Here is a 16508-nt window from a genome sequence, read left to right on the forward strand (position 1 = left end):
GACAAAATGTTCTATCAATTCATACAGCACCAAGAAGAAGAGGCCAGAGGAGGCCTACAGAGCAGCCATCAGAGGTGGAGCAGCAGCTCCTGGAGGCACTCAGGACACGTCCTGAGCCACCTTCACGCTCCGATTCGGAGCGCTTCCTGTCCAGTCTGGCTCCAACCCTGGATATGGTGCCGCCTCAGAGGAGGGAGTTTGTTAAATTTCAAATTTATAAATTAATATATGAAAACACCGAAGTAATACTTAATTTGGAAACAATATAATAGTTAAAAATAAAAAGGCTGGCACTCGTTGCAGGGATGAAACCAGACTTGCTCTCCTTTCTCCTCTCCTTTAGTTTGTCCTTCTTCTAAAGCCAGATCCTTTTTATTCCTGCATGTAATATAGTTGTACATGTTGTTTGTATATAGTTTTTATATTTTGTTATTTTCTCTTGGCTAATTAATTGTATTTTCATAAATAAAAAGTTATATGACAAGACCACATGTTTTGGTTTTGTTACTTTGTGCACTACATAGTAAATGACAATTTAGATTTTATAGATAAAAGAAATGGTTATGGCAAAAATTTGGACATAAATGTTAATTATATCCTATTGCAGATATACTCAGAAAAGTATAGAAAAATATAGTTTAGATGTGGTTTCTAATATGTTGTCGTGTAGTGCATGAAAAAGCAGCAATAACACATGAAATACTTTGGGATACTGGCTCAGTGTATTTTTGAAAACCAAGAAGTACAACAATGTAAACTTAAACTGCAACGATGGCAAAAAAATAAGGATTTACAAGTAATTATTTACAATAAAGGTGTAACACACAAAAGGTACCACTAAGTAAACAGTGCCACGAGTTATCATGTCCAACGTAAATTTCTTTTCTTGAAGTACAACAAACACATGGATTGTAGGCAGAAGTTTACTTCCTGGTATTGGTGATGTAGATAAGACTGACTTTATCATGATTCCAAGTTGTTCAAACATGTACCGCTGATGTCACAGATATTCAGAGCAATCACAACGTACAGGTTAGCTGGCCAATCAGGGACACAGAACTTTTAAAATCCCTGTGCTTCAGGAAGACTATAATGTGGAAAATAATGTGTTTTCTTGAATCATACACAACGTCAACCAATAGTATTATACAGAATACACAAAATAACGTTTTTAGCAATGAAATAGGTGAACTTTAAAACAGTAAATGATGCAAAAAAAATAACATTTGCAAGAGAGGTTGCAACCATGTGACTGTTAACAATATATAAAGGGTGTAAATCAAAATGTATGGTATGTGGAAAATAATGTGTTTTCTTGAATCATACACAACGTCAACCAATAGTATTATACAGAATACACAAAATAACGTTTTTAGCAGTGAAATAGGTGAACTTTAAAACAGTAAATGATGCAAAAAAAATAACATTTGCAAGAGAGGTTGCAACCATGTGACTGTTGACAATATATAAAGGGTGTAAATCAAAATGTATGGTATGTGGAAAATAATGTGTTTTCTTGAATCATACACAACGTCAACCAATAGTATTATACAGAATACACAAAATAACGTTTTTAGCAGTGAAATAGGTGAACTTTAAAACAGTAAATGATGCAAAAAAAATAACATTTGCAAGAGAGGTTGCAACCATGTGACTGTTGACAATATATAAAGGGTGTAAATCAAAATGTATGGTATGTGGAAAATAATGTGTTTTCTTGAATCATACACAATGTCAACCAATAGTATTATACAGAATACACAAAATAACGTTTTTAGCAATGAAATAGGTGAACTTTAAAACAGTAAATGATGCAAAAAAAATAACATTTGCAAGAGAGGTTGCAACCATGCAACTGTTAACAATATATAGAGGGTGTAAATCAAAATGATTAGACTATTTACAAGTGCTAAACATGAAGGACATAAACAACACAGGACATGATAACTAACTATTCTACAGGTTGCCACGGTACTGCTCCCTCTGCTGAAAAGTGAGCCATGAAGTTGTCCCTGACCCGGATGGCCTCTCTAGCAGAATTGTTGGCTGCAACCCGACCGAGACTCTGCATGGAGTCCTCTGTACCTTGCACCACCCCTCTCACAGCATGTGCCTCTGATGATCTCCTCATGAAATTGTGAAGGACACACGTGGCCTTCACACACTTTTCCACAACCTCGGGCTGAACCTCTATGACACGACGAAACAATCTCCACTGAGAGGACAAAATCCCAAAGGCGTTCTCCACCACCAGCCGGGCCCTAGAAAGACGATAATTAAAGATACGACTCTCTCTGGGAAGGGTGCGCCCAGGGAATGGCCTCATGAGGTTTTTCCTGAGGGGAAAGGCCTCATCTGCCACAAAGACATGGGGCTGGGGTCCTCTGTGGTCAGCTCCTGGAAGAGGACGATCAGGTGGAAGATGGAGAGTACCACGACGGAGTGCCTGGCCAAAGGCTGAGTTAGCCAAAGTCCCACCGTCACTCGTCCGTCCATAACCCCCGACATCAATTAACCGAAAGCAATACCTTGAATCAACAACAGCAAGGAGAACTAAAGAAAAAGTCCCCTTGTAGTTAAAGTATTGCGATCCAGTGTTGGGGGGGGCCTTAATCTGGACATGCTTGCCGTCCAGCGCTCCACAACACAGTGGGAAGTTCCACCTCTCCTCAAACCCCTCTGCAATGGACCTCCATTCATCTGTGGAGGGCACAGCCATGAACTCATCCACTAAACAGTCCCAAATTGCAGTCACCACATCTGGGACAATCTTGCAGACAGTGGAGACACCAACACGAAAGCTGCTGGCAATGGTCCTGTAGGAGTCTCCAGTGGCAAGATATCTGAAAGATTGAGAAAAAGTAAAAAATCATTCTTATAAATGCAGATTGCAGACAATTGTAGTACTTGTGTTTCTGACTTCAGCATTTATATTTACCTTTTTACAGTTAAAGGGGTAGTTCACCCAAAAATGATAATTCTGTCATCATTTACTCAGTCTTGTGTGGTTACAAACCTGTATACGTTTTTTCGGTTCTGATAAACACAAAGAAAGATATTTTGAAAAACCAAACCGTTCGTATACCCCATTTACATTCATAGTATTCTTTTTTCCGACTACGGAAGTAAATGGGGTCCACGAATGGTTTGGTTACCAACAATCGTCAAAATATTTTCCTTTATGTTCATCAGAACCGAAACATTTATACAGGTTTGTAACCACACGACAGTGAGTAAATGATGACAGAATTTTCATTTTTGGGTGAACTATCCCTTTAAACAACAACAAGCTTAATGAAGTCCCCTAGCTTTTCACCTTTATTTAGCATTTGCTCAGATTTGCTGGCTACATATAAAAACCTGTTACTTCATATCGCAATATACCCGTAACCTGCACACTTATTTTATTAGGACATATAACTACTTTTAAGAAACATGGCTTACTAAAACACTACTTATGTGCATTTTGTGACAAAACAAAGGGCACTGATGTATTTTACAGATGTCAGGGCAAGTTGTTTTTTATTTGGACAGGACTTAACCATGACTTTACCACCTCTAAAAATACATGATTACTGTAGATAAAACTGTGGTCACGGAGAAATAATTTTAAACCAAATAAAAGAAATGTCACTTGGTAAAACCCTTCTTTGGCAAATACAAGCCTAATCAGTACCCCACAGACCCTGGTTACTACAGTTTTACCACACAAACACAGTTTGTTTTCGTAGGGAAACACCACAATTCTGAACACCTAGTTATCAATCACAACTCTGTGGAGGTTATCATTAACTACTTGTAATCATACAGAAAATTAAATGATTTACTGACCGGAGACAGATAGACAGGCGCTCTGCTGGTGGAATACAGCGCCTGTAGTTGGTGTCCTGAAGGGAAATCCTCTCACCGACACGGGACAACAAGTCGTCAAATTGGGCCCGGCTCAGACGAAAGTACCGCTGGAAGCGGCCGTCATCCAAGCGGAGCTCCTGGAGGAGCTGGTGAAACTCACCAAGCTGGTTGCGCCTCTGAAGAATCTGATGGACCCAGACCCGGCGCCGAAGGAGTCTACGCCGTTTTATAACTTTCCAAATCAAATAAACAGCAGCTGCACGCTCAACAACATCCATGTCCGCCATTTTGCAATGCGACTAGAGTCACCCGGCTGGCAGTTGCAGAAGCCCCTCCCATGACGCGGTTTCCGCGTGATTTTGCGAATGTGACTAGAATTTCACGCGCGGCGTTAACGCGCGGATTAAGCGAGTAAACTCAAAATGTTCAAGCGGCAAACTGGACGCGGTTCACGCGTTTTTGCCGCCTCTTCCGCGGCTGGTGTGAATCCACAGTAAGGCATTAGAGACCCAAACAAACTTTTTTTGTCTACATGTCACATCACAGAACAAGGATAAATACCCGGTTCAATCATTCTATGTCACCTTTAACTCTTTAGTTTCACTTCATCACGCAGCTTTTCCTGTTAGAGCTTTCTGTTTAAAAACATTTATTTCATTAATAATCTAGTATGTGTTCATTTTATTGTCATAGTTTCTTCAAAATTAACTAATTCACCGCCAGCCTTTTTGTGAAAAGTTGCCCACCTGCATTTTTGTGATTTTAACAAACGTTTCACAAAATTCCTTGCAGGAAAAATTATCTTCTATAAATATATAAACATACAAATTATATCAAATTAAAGAACACACCCTTTGCTTTCAAACAAACAATAAACAAACAAACAAACAAAATGGGGAAAAAACGTTTCATTATATATTTACTTTTTCCACTTAATTTAACCACTGAAATATGGATATTTATCTTCAAAAATACAACATTTTGAGCAAAAAGCTTAAAAAATTGCGTTTTTGTAAACAAATTTATGTTAGATATCAGACTCAGAATGACTATCAAACATAAAGGCCGTTAAAATAAATCTTGAAATCTTTTTAACTTCCGTTTTTGATAAATTCGGTTTTGGCGCCATCCAGTGGATAAAAGCGGTTATATTTTAAAAAAAATTCGTCCAGAAAGGCATATTATTAGTTAAATATTAACTCATAATTGACGAGATAACTCGTCAATGGCGGGGAATGAGTTAAGTTTTATTTAAGTCTTTTTAATAAAAATATTTTCAGTTAATCCAGTAGCCTACTCATTTTTCAGACCTATGGATTCATAGAAATGAAAAAATTAGGGGTGCACGATTCAGAAAATTTCACGATTCGATTCAATTCCGATTTTTAGGCTCAAGATTCGATTCAAAATCGATTTTCGATTAAAAAACGATTCGCGATTTAAAAAACCGATTCCCAGTGTGTAAATGTAGTTTACTTTTTCCTATGTGACTGATTGTAGTAGATATCCAATTAAAAAAAAAGAAACACAACAAATTAAATGTAGTTTGATATTACTTTATGCAAAAAAAAAAACAATTGTTATGAAGCAATTAGATGACCCCTTTTATCAAATTCTATTTAATACAATAATATAGTATATTAATGATAGACAGTGCAGGTCTATAGATTATAAATGTGACTGGTGTTATAATGGTTATTATTTCTATTAGATAGAGCAGAAGCAGGAAAAGTGCCTCTCTTTCTATTTCTCTCTTGCCGATTAAAAAAAAGCTAAATCCACTCATTATTTCAGATTCAAAAGTCTACTTGCTGTCCCAGTGACAGGGGATTTTACATTACAGCTTTGCGTTTTGTAAATCTTGAGTCAGCTTGAGCTTTGCTCGGTCAGTGCAACATATTTTAGAAAAGATATGGTTTTTTAATAATAATAGAAAAGAGCCAGTTTTTATCGTCATAGAAACCGCCGGCACGCTGAAACTGCACCCGGGTTTTACACACAATATTAATCAGACTTGGGACCCAAAGTAATTTCACTATGATTGACCAGGACCCGGCTGACCATTTCAAATACAAACCCGGAACCATACGATCCGCGGGTGCTCCGTGAAGTCCTCTAATGTTAAAACTCTGCTCAAGTTCAGAAACATGAAGGATAGAATGTGACACGAGCTTGTTCGCGTCGCAGTCGCATAATTCATTGAGAAACAGAGAGCACGTGAACGCACACCGAACTCATCATGTCACACACAAAATGTCATTATTAAAGAGTGTCATCATCACAGAAAAACAAAAAAGACAAAATTTGATACCAGATATACTTAGGCACTTGTTAATATAACTGGGCAGCGCACCCAAGTACAGTCAAAGTGTGAGAAACACTGTGACAAGAGTGTGCAGGCGTCAGAGTGAATACGACGCAGCAACGCCATCTATGGGAATACTGAGATAAACTCATTTCAGGACAATAGTAACACGGCATTACAAAAAAATATGTATGAATCGATTTTTGGAATTCTATTAATCAATTCTGAATCGGCAAAGCTTGAATCGCGATTCAAATGTGAATCAATTTGTTTGCACACCCCTAGAAAAAATGACATGCATGCACATCCCTATTAAGAATCCAAAAGTAGTAAATACTATGTGTATGTTTGGATCATGTTTCTAAATCTGATCTTTAATAAATTATTTTTTTAATTCAAAATGTGGTGTTTTTGGGAGAATCATACCCAAATCTAAGAAGTGATAAAAACGTTACAACATAAAAGTTCTCTTTAAAAATAAACAAACACTAAGCAGCATTACAGACAAAATATTTTTTTTTAAACACAAACACCTCTTGTCAGCAGTTTTAAGAGCTTCTTTTCTAAAACAGACTATAAGATCTAAAAGTGTTACTATAATAACACTATTATTACTATCCTGACTCTTAAACTCGATCAGGCTTTATTCTATGAAATATAAATCATCAGATTACTGTTATTATATTGGTAACACTTTATAATAAGGGTCAATGAACCATGATGAACTGATCTAAATGAATTCTTACTTAAATATGAAGTAATGCTGAGTTATGACATGTACTAATCATAAACTAATATTGAGTCATCCTTAACTATAACATGACTTACCACATGAATTCATTGTTTATTAATACATTAACTATTAACTAAAAAGACATGTCATGTTGTACTTACAGATGACTCTTCATTAGTTTATGTTTGTAACTTGCATGCATTAACTCAGCATTGGTTCAGGCTGAAGTACAAATAAGTTCATTATGATTAATGAACCCTTATTTTAAAGTGTAACCATTATATTATTACTGTTAATATTATTACTATTAGTAGTACTGTACTGCATTCTCATTTACGTAATAAAGATTTACCGCTATATAACGCAAGTTAGCTCCAGCTTGAGAACACTAAGGCTGCGTTTACACTTGGCATTAACATGCGACCTGTATCCGGATGTTGTCCACATACACATTGAAAAGACAAGTGTAAACGCGTCTGTGATCGGAATGTTATCCGATCTGTGTGTCCTGATGCAGAGGTAGTCGAGGACGCTTTGTGATCGGATCTCAGTGTAATGTAAACGCAATCCAGCCATCGTATCTGCATTTACAGGTCAACGTCACAAAAAACCCCGCCCACTATCATCTCCTCTCACTGACAACTGTCAAAAATAAAGGACGTTAGGTCATGGAGCGCAGGTGAGAGACGCATACATTCATATTTGTGGAGCAATGAAAGCTACGCTTAAAAGTATCTTAATAAATCGATATTCAAAAGCATTTTAACACTGCTGACTGTATTTAAGTTATTCAGGCATATGTTATATGTTCCTATTCATAGAGAGATTTAATATTTAATGGCAGAATTCAGGATCGTTATAATGTTTGAGTTTCCATGGCGACATATCAACGTGAATGTTCCGCTTGTTTCTGGTCAATCGGCTGTTTCTGTCTCATTTAACACATTTTAAGTTACTTTAAAACACGTACAAACCATAATAACATTAACCAAATACATTTATTCAGTGTTGGTTTTATGCAAGGTTACTTATATGTGTTTGTAAATTACATTACTTCTTACGCACTATGAACAGGAAATTTAGGAAATTTTTAGCTCTTTTAATTAAATCATATTAAAATTACCAGGAAACATAACTAACAACAGTTTATGGTTAAAATATAAATATACATATAAGTTTAGGCAGAGGCAAAAGCCCGTTATTACGGCAGAATAAAACAGTGGAGTCGGTCATGTTTCACACGGATTTTGTTGTTGATTTAAAGCATGCGGGTGAAAGTCAAGTTCAGGTAAAGTTAAACAGGACATTCATCCGCGGTGCGGACGCTATAAGGCTTTTAAAGATAAGGCTTTTAAAGCTAAAAAATATAACGCTTAAAATGTGGACATCACGGTTGTTGGGGTTGCTAGTTATTCTCTGCTGTTCAGTAGCACTGTACAATACGGGATTGCGGTTAGCGCGAAAACCCTAAATCATGTGGCTAAAGACAGCTGTACCCACTTTGATTGACAGCTATCCACCCAGCGCGCGTCTCCCCGCACGGGATCCGATCACACATCCAGATACAGAAGCCACATTTATGTGACAAATGTAAACGCGCCGTGTCCTGATATACGGATGATCGGATCTGCGTGAACGGATCACCGAGATCGCATGTTAATGCAAAATGTAAACGCAGCCTAAGTTACCTCTCAGCGGCCCCTCTTGAGCCCGGATATTTCCTCTTTAAACCTTGTGCTCCCGTGAAAGGCTGTCTTTTATGTATTAAACACGACAGCTTTCTTGGTTTGAAGTTTTATGAAATGTTCGTGCTAATACATTTGCACTACGCTATAATCCGCGCTGTGTTTTCATCTATCTTCTCCTATCGCAAATGTGTAAGGACTGTATTACACTGTAGCGCTACCGCGTCGTAGCGGTCAAATCACAACATTCACTTTGCCTAATGTAAGGGCCGCAAACCAAATGCCTACTCGACAACAAAGATATTTGTCAACAAATTTTTATTGTCGACGTTGTCGACCATGCCGACTAATCGTTTCAGCCCTAGTAAACGATGATCAGATATACAGTTCTTAACAAACGTGCATGTTCATAGGCGCCAAATTCTTTCTTGACCGGTAGGTGCTCGTCACAGCATCAAGCAATGCTTAGGTTATTTAGCAACGAAAGATGCTCCAAAGCACTAGTGGTGTGTCGTTCATGAACGATTCGTTCATTTTGAACGAATCTTTAATATGACTCGGGACTACCGAGTTGTCTCAGAGAGTGATTCGTTCATTTTGTGTTGACCGCGCATGCGCATTGAGCAACATATGGGCTCTGAATCTGAAACAGAAATGATTAGTTCATCGTTCTCTTGAGTCTCGAGTTCGGGACAGGTTCGAGTCTTTTGTTCTTCCTGTCAGTCCCATAGAGGCTATACTACCAGTACCGGAAAGAGAAATGATAAGTTCACCTTTCGAGTTCAGGTTCGGTCGGGTCCGAGTCTTTCGTTCTTCAATAAGATGGAACTTTTATTTTTCAAATAATGTTTTTGCACATATTTTGTATTTAATTTACTAAATATAAAACAATATATGATACATTCAGACGCAATCAATAATACGAATGTAATGTTGTATTTAATGTGATATACCAGCGGTCACGTGACATAAGGACTCGGACCCGGCCGAACCCGATCTCAAGACTTGAATGAACTAATCATTTATCTTTCCGGTACTGACAGCATAGCCTCTATGAGGCTGACAGGAAGAACGAAAGACTCGAACTCGTCCCGAACTCGAGAGAATGATGAACTAATCATTTCTCTTTCCGGTCCTGTGCTGTATATCATACGGCACAGCCTGGCCGAACACAGAGAGTCAGTAAGACAGTGACGAGTTGACAACTAACATCTGTAAGTTAGACACGAGAGGAGGCGTACAAATGTGATAAATATGGAGTTCAGTTTCTTATATTTTGGCTTTGGCTGCATTACCATGACTTGTACACGAGGACTGACTTAGGAGTAAGCTCATAATTTCTATCTCTTGTGTATGTTTCAGAGCTTGTGTCAAGAAATAATGAAATAAGGATTTTTATTTCTCATAACTTGTTAGAAATGTCATATTTGTTTGCATAAGTGGTTATTTTGGGGTAATTTGTGAAATTATAGGTAATCATATTTTAAATGAACGAAAAGAACGAAATGACTCAAAAAAAGATTCGTTCATTTTGATGAACGAGATTCAAAGATCCGAATCAGAAAAATGATCCGAACTTCCCATCACTACAAAGCACCCACTTGCTTTGAAGAGGAGGAAAGTGGCGTCGTCACGTTTTCTGCGTGGTTTTAGACGCAACATGTAAGGTAAATGTAAAGCACCCAGGGGATCGGCGCATATCTGGGTTTTTATTGTAAAACTTCTATTTGTGAAACAAAAAGTGAGAAACCTCTTTGACCTGCTTGATTTCCCTATAAACAACACAGGTATTTTGATTTGTGTGTTATCATTATCGTTAACCACACGAAAAAGGGCTGTTTCTGTGCTATGTGAAGTGCGAAAACCTGACTGAAAAGGTACAAAAAGTAATTGTGAAGCCACTAATTTTTCCAGGTTAAAATTATGATACAGAAGGATTAAGAAATAACTTTTCCTCCTACATACTGGTGATGCCACAATACACTTAGTTCACTGTTCGATACAATTTCCGGTTCTTGGCCACGGTTTTCGGTTCGGTTTCGGTCCTGATGCCTTGACATTTTAAAGTGTTTTTTTATTATTCTATGCTAAGGTAACAGGAACAGGTGAGATTTAAAAAAGCAAAAATACGGTTTTTAATTGGAGTTCTCTTTATTTTATGTAAATGCAAAAATCATCTTACATATTTCTAGTGTATTGATACAATAATATAAGATATAATTAAATAAAGACATATAAAAATGATATCCTATTCAAACTGGGGAACATGTGAATTCATTACATTACATAAATTGGCCATTTTATATACCTGTACTTAGTAAATTAGGGGTCAAGCACCGAAGGTGCTGAGACACCTATTGGAATTGTACTTTTTTCTTCTTCTTAGCCATTGGTGCCTATGGCAGCCCTATGAACCGTACATAGGAAAATGATGAAATTTGGCACAGTTATAGAGGTCGTCCTGAAAAGTCAAGTGACCAAAAATGGGGTCTCTAGCATTAACTCTATAGCGCCACCAGCAGTGCAAAAAATCAATGTTCAAATGGTTATAACTGCTGATCCGCTTGATCTATGAAAATTCTACTTAGTACACGTGATTGCTCTCCTCATGCTTGTTGCTTTTAATACCTCACAGTAAAACTCCACCCATTACAGTAGCGGCCATTTTGAAATGTACAGTATTCAATTTTTTCGCTACTCCTCCTTCAAATGTTGTTCAATTCTTATGAGATTTGGCACAGATGATCTTTGGAGTAAGCCGCATAGAAATGACTGAACAGAATTTTGATATTTATCTTTGTTCAAAAGTAATAAATGCGCAAACTTAACGAGGTTGACGCAAAAATGGTTCTGAAGCTGTAGCTCAGTCATTCTTTGATCAATCGAGATGAAATTTGGTACGCTTCATGTCGACCATGAACTGGGGGTCCATGCCAATCTTGGTGACAGCGCCACCTATGGGTCATGAGATAGGAAAAAAGGCTATTTTTGCGCATAACTTCTGAATCGTTTGTCAGAAAATTATGATCTTGGTGTCTACGGATTCCTTACCTCATGCCGCATCTGTCGATGTGTATTATGCCGGGTTTGACCGAACCGCCTGTCCGCCATTTTGAAATTTGTCATAAATTGTTATAACTTTTGAAGTATTGGATATATTGGTGCAAAAATCGGTAGGAAGCTTCGGCATGATGTCCTGATTGTATCTGGGAAGTCAGAATACAGCGCCACCTAGGGGTTATAAACTATAACAGTTCTTATAGAACTGCTCATAACTTCTGAATACTTTGTCGGATATTAATTTTCTTTGTGAAATTGTATTCACTGGTTTATGCCGATTGCAACGATACCTCGTTTGTCATTTTCCATCATTCTGTTCATGTGTTATTGTAAGGCATATGGTAAATGATTTTTTCGCTACTCCTTTTACAAATTTTGTTTATTTTATGCCAGGTTCTGCTCGTATAATGTTTGGAGCAATCCGCACAGAAATGACTGAACAGATTTTTCTTGCACCTAGGAATTTTTTTGAGAAAAACCTCTGTAAAGTTGATCGTCCCTGTGATGTTGTCTATTTGTCATAGTTAATTACTTTATATTACATTTTATAGCGTTACTCTACGGAATGTTCTTCTTGTCTTCAATCTCACTTGAGCTTTTTGATTCTCATATACATTGTATTTCTGTGATTTCTGCTCTGCGGTGTCATTTCTACATCTTTGGTGATTGGCATATGTCAATGCTTGCATTTCTGTAATCTCTTTCCTGCTGCCCCTTGAGCTGTGTCTGCTGAGTGGCGCATCCACTAAGTCGTATGCATAGAGATCCTGAGTTCATGGGTTCGAATCCCACCTGAGGCAGGTGTCAATTTCTTCTATTAAAGTTTTGTTCTTTCACACCTATTCTTCTTGACCTGTCTGTAGTTCACATATGTTCTATTTTTGCCATGTTTTCTGTTGCTGCTCTGCACTGCGGTGGTTCTGCTCTGTCATTGCAACGCTTTGGGTACTTGCTGCGCTTTGTGTTCTTGATGCACCTTGGGTGGTCAGTGAGCATTGGGTTATTGATACCTTCTATGTTGCTTGCTGTGCTTTGGGTGCTCATTGCGCTAAAGGTGCTTGGCCCCGAATCGCTGCTTGCAGCTATATTTCTTCTTAATCTTAATCTTAATCTTAATCTTCCCCAATGGGAGTCTATGGCAGCCCTATGAACCGTATATAGGAAAATGATGAAATTTGGCACAGTTGTAGTGGTGGTCATAAATAGTCATTTGGCCAAAAATGGGGTCTCTAGCAGTAACTCTATAGCGCCACCATCATCTCAAAAATTCAATGTTCAAATGGTTATAACTGGTGATTCATTTGCTCTATGAAAATTCTACTTAGTACACGTGATTGCTCTCCTCATGCTTATTGTTTTTAATACCTTACAGTAAGACTCCACCCATTACAGTATCGGCCATTTTGAAATGTACAGTATTTCGTTTTTTCGCTACTCCTCCTTCAAATTTGGTTCAATTCTTATGAGATTTGGCACATGTGATCTTTGGAGTGAGCCGCATAGAAATGACTGAACAGAATTTTGATATTTTTCTTTATTCAAAAGTAATAATGCGTGAACTTAACGAGATTGACGCAAAATTGGTTCTGAGGCTGTATCTCGGTCATTCTTTGATCAATCGAGATGAAATTTGGTACGCTTCATGTCGACCATGAAATGGGGGTCCATGCCAAATTTGGTGACAGCGCCACCTATGGGTCATGAGATAGGAAAAAAGGCTATTTTTGCGCATAACTTCTGAATCGTTTGTCAGAAAATTATGATCTTGGTGTCTACGGATTCCTTGGCTCATGCCGCATCTGCCGATGTGTATTATGCCAGGATTGACCGAACCGCCTGTCCGCCATTTTGAAATCTGTGATAAATTGCTATAACTTTTGAAGTATCGGATATATCGGCGCAAAAATCGGTAGGGAGCTTCGGCATGACGTCCTGAGGAAATCAGAGAACAGCGCCACCTAGGGGTATAAACTATAACAGTTCTTATAGAACTGCTTATAACTTCTGAATTCTTTGTATGGCATGTAAGCTCTTTTCTGCTGCCCCTTGAGCTGTGTCTACGGAGTGGTGCATCTGTTAAGTCGTTTGCATAGAGATCCTGAGTTCATGGGTTCGAATCCCACCTGAGCCAGGTGTTAATTTCTTCTATTATAGTTTTGTTCTTTCTCACCTATTTTTTTTGACCTGTCTGTAGTTCACATATGTTCTATTTTTGCCATGTTTTCTGTTGCTGCTCTGCACTGCGGTGGTTCTGCTCTGTCATTGCTACGCTTTGGGTTCTTTGCTGAGCCTTGTGTTCTTGATGCACCTTGGGTGCTCAATGCGCCCTGAGTGATTGATAAGTTGTATCTTTCTTGCTGTGCTTTGGGAGCTCATTGCGCTGATGGTGCTTGGCCCCGTATCGCTGCTTGCAGCTATATTTAAACTTTACATTGTAAATAAAGGCTATACCTTACTGCACTACTGTTAAGTCCAACATCATGCTGTCTGTGTAGAAACCAAAAATGCGTTCCTCAATCAAGATTACTGGAGAGATTTATTTTAGCATCAGACGCATTCTCTTCTTGAGTTGAACTTTTTCAACTTGCGTGGAAGACATGTTTGAGACATAACGCGCGTTTGCATCAATAACAAGCCCAATTTGCGTCATCCGCAGTGCATGCGAATGAAATCTGACACCAGCATTGCAAGCAGAGTTAACGCAGCTAGCGCACAGTTATATATATATATATATATATAAACGATTCAGAACAGTTACAAACAATGATGTGAAAACTTAAAAAGCAGCAGGAGTAAGGCATATAGGCGTCCCAAACGGAATTCACGCCCGCAGATTTCGGCAGAAAACTCAGCGGAATTCCACGGATTTAATGCACACATATCCCGCACTTGAGCGTGTTTGTGAGAAGTAATCTCATTGACAACAAGCACACACACATAGCCTGTCCCGCGCATTTGTGAGCCGTCATTGACAAGTACATTAACCCTGCGCGTGCTGTTTGATTGACCGTTTTTAATGATAGAGAGCACAAACCATTTGATATTTGAGGTTAAATTAAACTTACCGCTAAGTTTAGCAGATCTCACTTGACTCTTTCGCCTATGTGATGAGCGAGTGTCAGTACATGATCATTTCAAATCCGTTTACAAGACAAATGCTGTTGTTGTTTAATATAGAGTTTACATAGCGTTGTAAAAATTAAGAAATTATCTTCATACATGCTCATTTCATAATGTGAACGTATTAACACAAGCTTTTTATTCTGCTATAATATTTAACACTATAAACAATATGTCATTTTATATACAAACTATAATTCTATCTTGACATGCACATTAGGTTCATGTTGGTCCAATTTGATTTCCTCTCTTGCGCACAGTTGTCATCGTTGGTCTCGCTCTCAGCCTCCTTCCTATTACGAGATGTTACTGTAAAAAATGCGCTACACATGGCATTTAAAAAACCGGATGGTTTATTTATAGTTCGAATACGGATATTTCACGTCATGTTCGAATGCATATTCGAATATCGAATAAAAAGTGACAGCCCTATTATCTACTGGAAGTTTATAGGTGTCTTGAGTTTTTAGATGTGCTCATCAAGTTCAGGTCCCAGAGAAGTCTAAGCCATGCGGATTACAAGCTCCCTCATGCAGGGAAAAGCATGCATTGATGATAATAATAGTCTAATAACAATTTAAAACTATAATGGGCAAACATTCCAATTAAGGGTGTCACGATTTAGATTTTAAATCCAAATTGAACTTCAAATAAAAAAATGGAATTGTCGATGCTGCCACGCCCTATGTCACGTCCGGTCTGCTTGTCAAGTGGGAAAAAAAACACACGTGTTGAGGGCTGTGAATCAACCTCCTTTAACTTCGCTTGCTACAGCCAGTTAAAAGATAGCATGGCTATTTCACGGATCTAGACGAGAAATTGTGGTTTAAAAGTGTATATTTGTTATTTTTCTTGTCAAAAATGACAATCGTTTTGCTGGATAAGACCCTTATGCCTCGTTTGGGATCATTTATAGTCCATTGAAACTCCATTGAAAAAAACTGTTAAGTGTTGAGTTAAGTATTAAATGTTGGTGTCTATTAAAGTCCATTAAAATGAGAAAAATCCTGCAAGGTTTTCCTCAAAAAACATAATTTCTTCACGACTGAACAAAGAAAGACATCAACATTTTGGATGACATGGTGGTGAGTAAATTATCTGGATTTTTCTTTGAAGAAAATTGACTATTCCTTTAATTGCACAATAATTATTAGTTAGTATTGCTAAGGTTTTGAGTAATTGTTATAGCAGCACACAGCGCATCTTCCGATCAGCGTATCATTCCGATCGGCTCGAACAGAAACCCGCTAGGCCAGGGGTCTCAAACTCAAATTGGCTTGGGGCCATTTCTAAGATTGACATTTAATCGGAGGGCCGCAGAGCTATTTTAAGGTAAAATAAATACAATATTTCTGTAAATGGACTGTTAAAATTATGTTATTTAATGTATAATAAAAGCAGTGGTTTTTATCTTTTAAATATACATTATTTTATATAAGTAAATAATTTCTTAAAGCAACACTATGTAGTTTCCATGTAAAAATGACTTACAGCTCCCCCATGTGGTTGAAAAGCGCAACAGTGCCTGGTATCAGACACTCTTCTGCAGGCAGGGGGAGGGGCGGGGCTGTGTTTCCTACCCTCCACTGCCACTTTCAGAGTGTGCTTGTAGCAGCTAGGAGGCTGCTCAGGTTGCAGCAACAGTACAATTTGTCCAGTTAAAAGTTGTTCTATCACTGAAATAATTTTAGAGACATTATTTAAAGGTAAAAAAACTACATAGTGTTGCTTTAACCTTCTCTTTAATAACTAA

This window comes from Paramisgurnus dabryanus, chromosome 11 (assembly GCF_030506205.2).
Source record: "Paramisgurnus dabryanus chromosome 11, PD_genome_1.1, whole genome shotgun sequence".
In the NCBI taxonomy this organism is placed as follows: domain Eukaryota; kingdom Metazoa; phylum Chordata; class Actinopteri; order Cypriniformes; family Cobitidae; genus Paramisgurnus; species Paramisgurnus dabryanus.